The sequence below is a fragment of the Arachis hypogaea genome, chromosome 7, assembly GCF_003086295.3.
Source record: "Arachis hypogaea cultivar Tifrunner chromosome 7, arahy.Tifrunner.gnm2.J5K5, whole genome shotgun sequence".
Taxonomy (NCBI): Eukaryota; Viridiplantae; Streptophyta; class Magnoliopsida; order Fabales; family Fabaceae; genus Arachis; species Arachis hypogaea.
This window is the reverse complement of record NC_092042.1, coordinates 20,203,078-20,213,088: the sequence shown is the minus strand read 5'-3', so window position 1 is coordinate 20,213,088 and position 10,011 is coordinate 20,203,078.

Genomic DNA, 10,011 nt, shown 5'->3' with positions numbered 1-10,011 from the left:
AGTGAACATAATTATTATAAAATTATTTATTCTAAAAATTTAAATTAGTAAACAAAAATATATAAAATTATATATTTAAAATATAAATTTTGCATAATTTATGTTTATTTTATGCTAAGATTTTTATTTATTTAAAAAAATAGAGACAGCATATCTTGAATTTTAAATTTTTTATTATAAAAATTTAATATTATGCGTGATAAAATTATTTATTCTCAAAAATTAAGTTATTAGAAAAAATATAAATTATTATATATTTACATGGATATTTCGATAACAAATTAAATGTCACTTTTGGAACATGGGAGTTGGGAGGTTGAAAGCGGAAACCTCCAAACTCGAACCTATTTGGCTACTATTCCAACACTGCCAGCTAATAGGTATTGGTGCACATGTACTTATGTATCTTAAATTAAAAACTAGAATTTTATATCTATTATTATTTATGTAAATTTTTTTATAATTTTTTTTACTTTCTTTTAAAAATATTAATATTCATGATAAAAGATAAAAATTTATTTTTATTTATATTATAATAAATGTATAAAAAATAATGCAAACATCACTTTTTGTATAATAAATCCATGCAATCATCTAAATTAAAATCTAAATATATATGAACCTTGGGAATTTAATTCATATGCATTAGGCATATATATGTGGTGTCTAGGGATCCTAAAAGTTGGAGCAAAAAGAAATGAACATACATGCACTACTTAATTGATAGATAATTAACAAACGAGCTACGACAAACGAGATTAAAGTGATCATGTATAGTGTACTTGTATATATACAGTACCACGGCATCATTGAACTTGATGAAGTATGCATGCTACATTATTTAATTCTTTTAACGATAACTAGTCAAATCGAAGTGACTCTAATCTCTATAAGATGGGTTTGTTTTCAAATACTGAACTGGAAGCTGAGAGATTAAAATTTAATATTGTGTTTAATGGTTAAAAATTAAAATTTAAATGTTAGTTTTAAAATATAAAATTTCAGTTATTTAATATTTTTAAAAAATAAAAATATAAAAAATTGAAACTTTTAAAAACAAAAATTAAAATTTTAATAATATTTTTTTAATAATTAAAAATATTTTATACAAAATATAATATAAAAATTTAATTTAATTTTAATTTCTTAATTCTATTACTCTCCATTTCTGTTTTTCTTCTAAATATGGCTTAAAAAATTTAAATTGCTGTTATTTCATGGGATTTATGAAAAATAAAATTTTTTAGGTATTTTTTTATTATTTTTTGAACATTAATCAATATGCTTAAAATTTAAACATACTACCTAATAAAGTCGTATTTTAAAAAATAATATAATATTCTCTTCAAAGTATATTTTTTGTTTTTTACAATATTTTTTTGTCAGACAAATAAAAATTTTGTTTAAGAGTTTGCTGCTTATCAATAAATTATTGTATATATAAGGTGAGATTTAATTTTTTAATACTTATTTAAATAGATTGGTAAACTAATTATTAGATTAACTCAATTTGATTTTAGTTCAAAAAAAACCCAAATTGATTTTTCTCTCCTAGCATATCTAATCTACAAATATTTAATACATTAACAATTATTTGTTTCCTTTGTTAAGTAGAAGAGTTCTTTATTGTTAGCATTATTGAGCCTTAAAAGGATATAAATATTTTCAAAACATTTTATAATATAAGATAAGATTAAGCAAGCCTGAATACCACTGGGATGTTGATGATAATTAATCAGAAATCAACATGCAAAATAAATGATAATGATTACCCATCATTTGTTCATTAATGTTAGTTAGTTAATTAATTATTGTAAACCTTGAGAAATTATTAAAATAGAAAGTGAGATGAATTAATTAATGGGGTTTCCACCTTGGCTTTAGGTTAAAGACAGAGTAAGCTCACGTTGTTCAACATTTGAATTAGTACTCTGTGACCCCAAAGACCCACAGTTTCTATTAGATTTTTCTTTAATTATATGGTTTTTCTCATCAAGGAATCTTAGAAATGGCATAAGCCTCGTGCGTTCCCCTAACTACCACCACCATAGTTTATGTGTTACTTTGATTGAGGTTATAGCAGTTGTGACCTGTGGTCGGTTCCCCAAATCTCGTTGCCACGAACCTTCGTCCTCTTACATATATAGTCTCAAAATAAATAAATTTGTCGAAATTGTTTCGGTTCGTTAATGTATATGATTGATGCTGCAATTGATATCGTGGATGAGTTTGATCTAGGGTAGATGAGACATTTGAAAATCTTCCATAATAATGTCATCTCTTTCAAATAAATTTGGACGTAAGAAAAAATATTATTTTAATTTTTAATATATAAGTTGAAAATAAAAATAATTTTAAAATTTTTATTATTTAATGATTTTTAATATTTTGAAAGTGAGTCATAGTATATCTTATCTATTCTTTTACGAACTGCTATTATTTCGGTTTAATTTTAAAGACATAATGAGTATATGCAAAAAATATTCATACACTTAAGTTAGTATAAATTTTAAATAATTTGTGTTCGTATTCAAATTTAAAAAGCTTATCTTATTCTCTTTTTTTTTTTATAGTTGTGTTATTGTCACATTTTATTTCTTTCATAACCGATTTATAACTCGATCTTATTAAGAAATTGTTACGGATCGGGCCCACAGTCTCCGCACCCGGAATAATTTCCGAATCCGGATATCCGGATTCGAACCACCTCACCTTTTTAAAAGGTCCGAAACCGGCCCACTGAAGCTCCTAACCAACTTGCGAATTCAAATACCTCCTTATCTTAACCAAATAAAATAAGATAAGATAATCACCATCACCTATATAAAAGGGAGCCCCTGGCTCCTTCAGGTATGTCATTCACTCTAGACACCCTATACTTCTCAAACCCATTCTGACTTGAGCGTCGGAGTGTCTTTGTAGGTACTACCCTCCATTGCTCTAGTTAGATAATCCTGCATCTGTCTCAATCCGCAAGTTCCTGATCCATCTCTCAACCCGTACCGGAGGTATCCAGTACATTGGCGCCGTCTGTGGGGACTTGCAACATCGCGAGAGGATGGCAGACGCTTTCGAGGAGCAATCCCCGAGCCACCATGATAACTCCCGAACGAGGAACCCAACCCCCGAACACCGAGAGGCGACACCCCATGGAAGGATAGCAAGCACAATCCGCCAGACCACCCCGGCACAAAACAAGGAAAACAGCCCCAAAACACGTGATGCCAAAAACCTAGGGGAAAAGGCGGCCCAGATAATTCAAGATCTCTATCTCCAGGAACAAGAACTCGAGGGACGAGTTCCAACTAAGGAAAAACACCACGTTGAAAGTGGAAGCCGTGCGACTTCTCGATCAAGATCCCGCCATGAAACCAGACACGGCAGGTCGCCCGAACGGCGACACGGCAGGAGAAACGATTGCAGCGCCTCCTGCAACCAGGGACACCAGCACGACGCAAACAAAAGAAGACAAGATAAGTTGCCCGAACGGCGACACGGCAAGTGGCACGACCGCAGCGTCTCTCGCGACCCGATTCATCGACACGACACCGACGACGACCGACGACATCGAGAAGCTAAACGCACAAGAAACGACCACGTGATCATGGGAGCCATTCCCTTCACTGAAATAATCCTGAGAGCCAAACTCCCCAACGGGTTCGACAAATCTGCGGACATGAAGTATGACGGAACTAAGGACCCCCAAGAATACCTAACGGCCTTCGAGGCTAGAATGAACCTGGAACGGGCCCCCGACGCGGTTTGATGCAAGCCTTCCCAGTAACCCTAGCCAGACCCACGATTAAATGGTTTATCGCCCTTCCCAATGGATCCATAACTGGCTTCTACGACATCTCGCGAAAATTCATGACCAAATTCACCACCAAAATCACCAAAGCCAAACATCCCATCAGTTTGTTGGGAGTTACCCAGAGACAGGACGAATCCATGAGAAAATACCTTCACCGATTCAACGACGAGTGCTTGACAGTCGACGGACTCACGGACTCAGTCGCAAGCCTCTGCATAACCAACAGACTCATGAACGACGACTTCCAGAAACACCTCACCACCAGACCGGTGTGGACCATGTACGAAATCCAGGGTATCACCAAAGAGTATATAAACAACAAAGAGGTGAGCCAAGTCGTAGCCACCAATAAACTGCAGCATGGCAACACAGCGCCTCGACATAACCCCCCACCAAGAGAAAACCAGAAGGAACATCCCAAATCGGCAAACATAAACCGGCCTCCCAGAGTCGGAAAATTCTATAACTACACACCCTTGATGGCCCCAATCACCGAGATATACCACCAAATAGCAGATCGAGGTATCCTCTCGAAGGCCCGACAACTCAAGGAACAAACCGGCAGCAACAAAACCCTATACTGCGACTACCACCGAGGTTACAGACATAGGACACAAGATTATTTCAAATTAAAAGATGCTCTCGAACAAGCAATAAGAGATGGCAAACTCCTCGAGTTCACCAAAAATATCAGGGAACCAAAACGTGCAAAAAGAGACAGATTACCAGAGAGAGAAGGATGCAACCCGAGGATGTAGAGACAAGCCCCCAGGGAAAGCTCAGAGACTGACCCGACCATAGTCGTGAACATCATCACGGGCAAAGACACCCCGAGAAAATCAAAATAAGCACTCAAGAAAATATCTTGGCAGTCATAAACCAAACCCCAACCGTCACCACCAATAAAGCGATAACATTCTGCCCCGAAGATTGCCAACACGGCACCTCGGCAGAGTGATGAGTGGATAATTTATACGCCTTTTGGCATTGTTTTTAGGAAGTTTTTAGTAGGATCTAGCTACTTTTAGGGATGTTTTTATTAGTCTTTATGCAAAATTCACATTTCTGGATTTTACTATGAGTTTGCATATTTTTCTGTGATTTCAGGTATTTTCTGGCTGAAATTGAGAGACCTAAGCAAAAATCTGATTCAGGTTGAAAAAGGACTGTTGATGCTGTTGGATTCTGACCTCCCTGCACTCAAAATGGATTTTCTGGAGCTACAGAACTCCAAATGGCGCGCTCTCAACGGCATTGGAAAGTAGACATACAGGTCTTTCCAGCAATATATAATAGTTCATATTTTATTTGAGTTTAGACAATGCAAACTGGCGTTCAACGTCAGTTCTATGTTGCATTCTGGAGTAAAATGCCAGAAACACGTTACAAACCAGAGTTAAATGCCAAACAGACGTTACAACTTAGCATTTAATCCCAAGAGAAGCCTCTGCACGTGTAAAGCTCAAGCTCAGCCCAAGCACACACCAAAGTGGGCCCCGAAAGTGGATTTCTGCACTAAGACTTATTTTTGTAAACCCTAGTAGCTAGTCTAGTATAAATAAGATTTTTTACTATTGTATTAGACATCTTGGTATCTATCTTCGGACGTTTAGTTCTTAGACTTTGGGGGCTGGCCATTTGGCCATGCCTGGACCTTGATCACTTATGTATTTTCAACGGTGGAGTTTCTATACACCATAGATTAAGGTGTAGAGCTCTACTGTACCTCGAGTATTAATTCAATTACTACTATTTTCTATTCAATTCATGCTTATTCTTGTTCTAAGATATTCATTCGCACTTCAACCTGATGAATGTGATGATCCGTGACACTCATCACCATTCTCAACATATGAACGCGTGCTTGACAACCACCTCCGTTCTACTTTCGATTGAATGAGTATCTCTTGGATTCCTTAATCAGAGTCTTCGTGGTATAAGCTAAAATTCATTGGCAGCATTCTTGAGAATCCGGAAAGTCTAAACCTTATATGTGGTATTCTGAGTAGGATTCAGGGATAGAATGACTATGACGAGCTTCAAACTCGCGATTGTTGGGCGTAGTGACAGACGCAAAAGAATCAATGGATTCTATTCCGACATGATCGAGAACCGACAGATGAGTAGTCGTGCTGTGACAGAGCATTTGCACCATTTTCACTGAGAGGATGGGAAGTAGCCATTGACAACAGTGATGCCCTACATATAGCTTGCCATGGAAAGGAGTAAGAATGATTGGATGAAGGCAGTATGAAAGCAGAGGTTCAAGAGGGATAAAGCATCTCCATTCACTTATCTGAAATTCCCACCGATGAACTACATAAGTATCTCTATCTTTATTTTATATGTTATTTATCTTTGTATTTTCGAAAACCATTATAACCATTTGAATCCGCCTAACTGAGATTTACAAGATGACCATAGCTTGCTTCATACCAACAATCTCCTTGGGATCGACCCTTACTCACGTAAGGTATTATTTGGACAACCCAGTGCACTTGCTGGTTAGTTGTGCGAAGTTGTGACAAAGTGTGATTCACGTTTGAGAGCTCCAAGTCTATTGGTGCCATTGTTGATGATTACAATTTCGTGCACCAAGCTTTTGGCGCCGTTGCCGGGGATTGTTCGAGTTTGAAGCCAGCGATTATTCAAGATTCCGGCAACAACACCAAGTTTTTGGTGCCGTTGCCGGGGATTGTTCGAGTTTGGACAACTGACGGTTCATCTTGTTGCTCAGATTAGGTAATTTTCTTCTCAAAAAGTTTTCAAAAATCTTTCAAAAAAATTTTTTGTTTTCGTTTTTCAAAAAAAAATAAATAATTTTCACCAAAAAAATTTCATAAAATCATAAAATCAAAAATATTTTTGTGTTTCTTATTTGAGTTTAGAGTCAAGTTTTAAGTTTGGTGTCAATTGCATGTTTTTAAAATTTGTGCATTTTTCAAAAAAATTCATGCATTGCATTCTTCATGATCTTCAAGTTGTTCTTGACAAGTCTTCTTGTTTGATCTTCATATTTTCTTGTTTTGTGTCTTTTGTTATTTTTCTTATGCATTTTTGCATTCACAGTGTCTACGCATTGAAAATTTCTAAGTTTGGTCTCTTGCATGTTTTCTTTTCTTGAAAAATTTTCAAAAATAAGTCTTGATGTTCATCTTGATCTTCAAAGTATTCTTGGTGTTCATCTTGACATTCATAGTGTTCTTGCATGCATCATGTGTTTTGATCCAAAATTTTCATGCTTTGGGTCATATTTGCGTTTTTCTCTCTCATCATTAAAAATTCAAAAATAAAAAAATATCTTTTCCTTGTTTTACTCATAAATTTTGAAAATTTGAGTAGACTTGGTAAAAAATTTTTAAAACTTAGCTATTTCTTATAAGTCAAGTCAAATTTTCAATTTTAAAAATCCTATCTTTTCAAAATCTTTTTCAAAATCAAATCCTTTCTTTTTCCTTTTGTTGTTTTCGAAAATGTTAAAAATTGATTTTCAAAATCTTTTTCTTAATTTTTTTTCAAAATTTCGAAAACTTTACTAACAATTAATGTGATTAATTCAAAAATTTGAAGTTTGTTACTTTCTTGTTAAGAAAGGTTCAATCTTTAAATTATAGAATCATATCTTTTAGTTTCTTGTTAGTCAAGTAATCAATTTTAATTTTAAAAATCAAATCTTTTCCAAAATATCTTTTTCAATCATATCTTTTTAAAATATCTTTTTCAAATCATATCTTTTTCAAAATCAATTTCAAAAATCTTTTTTAACTCCTTATCTTTTCAAAATTGATTTTCAAATCTTTTTCAACTAACTAACTAACTTTTTGTTTATTTCTTATCTTTTTCAAAACCACCTAACCACTTTTCTCTTTCTAATTTTCGAAAATCATCTCCCTCTTTTTCAAAATTCTTTTTAATTAACTAATTGTTTCAAATTTTAATTTTAATTGTATTTCTTCTCTTAATTTTCGAAAATCACTAACTATTTTTCAAAAATAATTTTCAAAATTCTCTTCTCTCTCATCTCATTCTATTTATTTATTTATTTACTAACACTTCCCTTCATCTCAAAATTCGAACCCTCTCTTCTCCTCTGTGTTCGAATTTTCCTCTTCTCCTTCTTATATATTCTTTTCTTTTTCTACTAACATAAAGGAATCTCTCTACTGTGATAAAGAGGATCCCTATTATTATTTTCTGTTCCCTTTTTTTTCATATGAGCAGGAGCAAGGACAAGAATATTCTTGTTGAAGCAGATCCTGAACCTGAAAGGACTCTGAAGAAGAAACTAAGAGAAGCTAAAATACAATAATCCAGAGAAAACCTTACAGAAATTTTCAAAAAAGAAGAGGAGATGGCAGCCGAAAATAATAACAACAACAATAATGCAAGGAGGATCCTTGGTGATTATACTACACCTACTGCCAATTTTTATGGAAGAAGCATGATGATTGGATTTTTGATGGTTTAGAATTTCACAAATGAATTCTCGTTGCAAGTATAGTTCCTAAACCAAACAATAATCTTTTCATACAAAAAAGTTGTTTGTCACTAAAACAAACCCCTAAATTTATAAACCGAAGTATTGAACCTCGGGTCGTTCTCCCTAGGAATTACAATAGAGTGTCTTGTTATTGGTGGTGAGTTATTTTGGGGTTTTGATATGAAGCATGAAAGATAAATGGCAAGAAAGTAAACTAAGGCCTAAAAAGGTCTTGGCAAGGGTTGGTGGTCAAGGATCTCTATCCTAATCACTAACCACAATATGAGAATTGGCAAGGATTAATCTCATTAAATCATCCTCTAACTAGTAGCAAAGGAAAGTCAAATGAGCTATATCAATCCTAGTCCATAAGTCCTAACTCTCCACTAATTCAATTAGTGAGAACTAGATTAAATGGCTCCCAATCATCAATTACTTGGACATTAGTAACTCAAGAGTTCCTAAGTTACCTTTCCAAGCCAAGAGTATAAAATTCTACTCTAAAATCCAACCAAGCATTTCATCAAACACTTGGAGGGTACAAAAGAAAAGCATAGTAAATTGATAACAAGAGTAGAATCTAACAACAATTATTGAAAATAATTAATAACAACAATCAAAAGAAACACATCTATTATGAATTACCTTGAATTGAATTGGAAGAAAGTAGAAGAAACAAAAGTAGATCTACAACAAAATCACAAGAACAACATAAAGGAAATTACAACAAAAGAATAGAAGAAGATGAATGTAGCAACAAAAAAGTTGAGAGATAGAAGTAGAAGAAGGTGAATTGAAATCTAGGTCTAAGAACTAAGCATAATCCTAATCCTAATCCTAGAGAGAAGTGAGAGCTTCTCTCTCTAGAAACTACTTCTAAAACTAAACTATGACTAATGGTAACTAACTTGTAAAGTATGAGAGTATGTTCATTCTCCCTTCAATCCTTGGCTTAAATAGAATCAGAAATGAGTTGGATTGGGCCCACAAGACTTCTAAAATCGCTGGCCACGTTTTGCATTAAGTGAACCAGGTGGCAGCAACGGCGCGTGCGCGTACTATGCACGTGCGCGCCACCATACGTGTAGCAACTATGGCAAATCTTATATCGTTTCGAAGCCCCGGATGTTAGCTTTCTAACCCAACTAGAACCGCATCATTTGGACCTCTGTAGCTCAAGTTATGGTCATTTAAGTGCGAAGAGGTCGGCTTGACAGCTTTCCGATTCTTTCATTTCTTCATGAGTTCTCCAACTTTTCATGCTTTCTTTCTTCATTCCCTTGATCCAATCTTTGCCTCCTAAATCTGAAATCACTTAACAAACATATCAAGGCATCTAATAGAATCAAGGTGAATTAAATTTAGCTATTTTAAGTCCTAAAAAGCATATTTTCACTCTTAAGCACAATTAAAGGAGAAGTTATAAAACCATGTTATTTCAATGGATAAATGTGGGTAAAAGGTTATAAAATCCCCTAAAATCAATACAAGATAAACCCTACAAATGGGGTTTATCAACCTCCCCACACTTAAACCAAGCATGTCCTCATGCTAAAACCAAGAATGAAGTAAAGGGTATGGCATTTATTCAATGGAAACTAACTAAATGCAATCTACCTATATGCAACTATCTATATGAATGCAATTGCTTGGTCAAAATAAATCAATTTCCAAGAAGCATATATGCACAAGGGCTAAGGACTAGCAAGTCTAATCCACA